The sequence below is a fragment of the Notothenia coriiceps genome, unplaced genomic scaffold (assembly GCF_000735185.1).
Source record: "Notothenia coriiceps isolate Sejong01 unplaced genomic scaffold, NC01 NC01_scaffold00038295, whole genome shotgun sequence".
NCBI classification, from domain to species: domain Eukaryota; kingdom Metazoa; phylum Chordata; class Actinopteri; order Perciformes; family Nototheniidae; genus Notothenia; species Notothenia coriiceps.
Window position 1 is genome coordinate 920 of NW_011370996.1, and position 3,077 is coordinate 3,996.

Genomic DNA, 3,077 nt, shown 5'->3' on the forward strand with positions numbered 1-3,077 from the left:
AAAGATTGAGTAAATTGGATCGAGTTTTGGTTCTGTGTATTTTCCTTCAAATTACCACCATTATGTTTGCTTTACCATAAATAAAAAAAGCAAAAAGCAAGCGTGAGAAGAAAATGAAACTCGGAGCTGCTGTCTCCCTGCTGCCAAGCATCACTGCATCATAATACAGTAATTACTCAGTATTTATACATGTCATATTTAATCAGCAACATGAATTTTAGAAGGGCAGAAATGCTAACGCAGCACAGCTTCCTGTGTCAGACTGAACCTGATTCAGACAGGCAGCTCAGTGTGACGTGTTTCAAACTGCTGCACTCAGAATACTCAGGACACTGTATATGTAACACTTTTGGATTTAATTACTTTGTTTTGTAACGAGTGATTACCAATTTCCTTTACATGCATAACTTCATAGACTTCATTGGTGGTGTTTTATACTACGGCACCATCTGGTGGCTGTAACTGCACGGCAAGTGAAAACCTCAGGGTTGAAACGGGTGTATACCAAACAGAGGGTCAGCGGTTCGATTCCCAGCCCCTGCAGTCGTTATAGGGAAGTGTCATTGGGCAAGAAACGTAACCCTAAATTGCTCCTGTAGGGGGTTTGGGCTGTTTGAGGGCTTGACATTGTATCAATAATTAGTGATTTATTTTTCTGGTATAATTCAAAAGGCATGTAACATGCTGAAAAGTTGAATGCTGGGGAATCAAACCATCACACTGCATCTCATCAGTACAGCTTCCATTGGTTTGGACTCTTAGGAGTGACTGCCCCACTGTGGAGAGAATGCTTCACTGTTAGAATGAAAGTGGACATCATTTTCCACTTAAACTTTATTTCAACTCAAAGTACAAAGCAGGACACTCAATGTTTTGTCTTTACAAAATAAAGTGTTAAAAACTATAGAGATTGTGCACAAACACAAAGAAGAAGAAGCCTGATGAACAGACGGAGTGACACCAAGAACAGAAAGTAAACACTAAAGATAGAAACGTATCTCCCCTTCACACTTAAATCAAAGTCTGCAGGATACTGACTGCACGGGCAGTGTTAAAAAAATGCAATCCAGACGCCGTTGAAGGAGCTTTAACAGTCATTTGAAAGTCAGCTGGGGGGAAAAAAGCACTGTAAAACGATATATTGTACTTCTCCAAAACGACAGTACACTGCTTCAGTGGAGCTGCTCAACCTATGTGCAAAAAGAAAAAAGAATCCTCATGTTTGTGTTCTTCTGTAACACTCAACCGTGGTGGGCTCTAGAGAAAGGAGAGCACACTTCACATCCCTTGGATCCAGACATTCAAAATCTCTGTTTGACCAGAGACTAAGGTCACTTTGTAAGTTAGTAAGTGCCATAATTGCTGATTAGATATTACCGATATTCACAGAGTATTTGTTTCCTCTGTCCAATCATGGATTGGGTGTGTAACAAAGAAAGTAAATAAAAGTCTATATTAAATAATAATACAAAATAACCCTTTTCCTGGAGAACAGAGATAGTGTGGGTTCATTTAAAACATTTAACAAAATGAAGGTTATCTGTCATTATTTTAAAGTTCTCATACTGAGCAAAGTTGAAGACCAGCAGGGTGCTATCCCTTTAAATGGAACGTTCTGAACTAAGAATGTCTCCTTACATCATGTAGCTGTCATTAACTCTGAGACATCTTCCAGGAGCAGCTCAGGTCTGAGCGTGTGCAAACAGGAGGACACTGAGACACTGCTCAACACCTCCTCAGGAACTGAACAGCAGCAGAGGAACAAGCTGATTCCACCGTCTGTCCTTCACTGGTCCTTTATGCTGAGCACTGGGTCCACCAGCTTATTATGGACATGCATCAAACCTTAAATAAAAAGAATAAAATCATATTACAAACACAAATAAATACCTGCAGACAATGACTGCAATCTCTGTAATATTGAGCAACAACAAATCTTCCTATAGACAGGACCACAGCGTGGAGTGACACAATTAGTCAAATATTGCCTCTATAGATCTGCACATATCAGTTATAATGAACTCCTGTCCATTTCTAACTTGAGAACCGCACATCCTGCTGCTCTTAAATGTTAAAATAGATTAAATAAATTGCATCTAGGTCTGATACTGTCCCATAATAAAAGGATAGGTAACATTGTAGCAGGACAGGGAGAAAGTAAACACCCCGACAGATTCCCTGAGAAAAAGGGGAGTGGCTAATCAAGCACCCCTGAGAGAAGCTGGAGGAAACCAATCAAGAGAATGATTGGCACCTGTGTGCTGTTAAAAGGAGGACAGCATGTCATTCGAAGGAGGGAGAAAGAAGCAAGAGGAAGTCGGAATCGAGCAAGGAGAAAGGTGGATTCTTAAGGACTTCATCAGCTGAATCAGGCTATTTTTTGGGAGTTTTTGCCGCTGAACCCAGGAGCTGTTGGGGAAACATTCAACTTTCCCCTTCCAAGTTAACCCTGCAATCCAGTGAGCTATTCTGGCCTGTCACCCTCAGATAAGTGGTTCTCACTACACCAATATCATTTCTCCTCCTCTCACACTCTATATGCATGCACACACACACACACACACACACACACACACACACACACACAGGAAAAACTGAACTTTACAACTTTACTTTCACACATCCTTATCCCCTGAAAAACACTCCTAGACTGAGTGACAAAGGACAAAAAAGACTTCTCCCCTCCCCCACACTCACTCACAGTCAATCCCCGTGATTTATTGATGTTTTGTGAGTTAACTTGACTTATTTGTTTGTATGTATTGGAGTTAAGTTTCTAGTAAATGGTCTGTGACATGAGTTTGTTTGTTTGATGTACTGATTTATTATTTGGAGTTAAAAAAAATACAGACATTTTATGTTGAAAGTGAATTGATTGATTATTATTTTTCCTTTGTAAAATTCAGTAGATAGGTCACCGGGCTATCCCTCTGTTTCTGTGTGTCTAAAAAGTTTAATTTATTCATTCAGGGATAAGACTACGTGGCAAGGCAAGTTTATTTATATAGCACCTTTCAACACAAGGCAATTCAAAGTGCTTTACAAAAATGAAAGACATTAAGAAAAATGCATTTAAA

The 3,077-nt window shown here is 39.6% G+C and overlaps 1 long non-coding RNA gene across 1 annotated transcript; it reads right to left on the reverse strand.

The window, feature by feature from the left end:
* Nucleotides 1-819: 819 nt before the first annotated feature.
* On the reverse strand, nucleotides 820-1,848 carry LOC104968132 (uncharacterized). The gene is made up of 2 exons (XR_800791.1): nucleotides 1,639-1,848; nucleotides 820-1,190 (listed from the first exon to the last, which is right to left on the reverse strand). It is a non-coding gene; the product is annotated as an uncharacterized lncRNA (long non-coding RNA).
* Nucleotides 1,849-3,077: the final 1,229 nt, after the last annotated feature.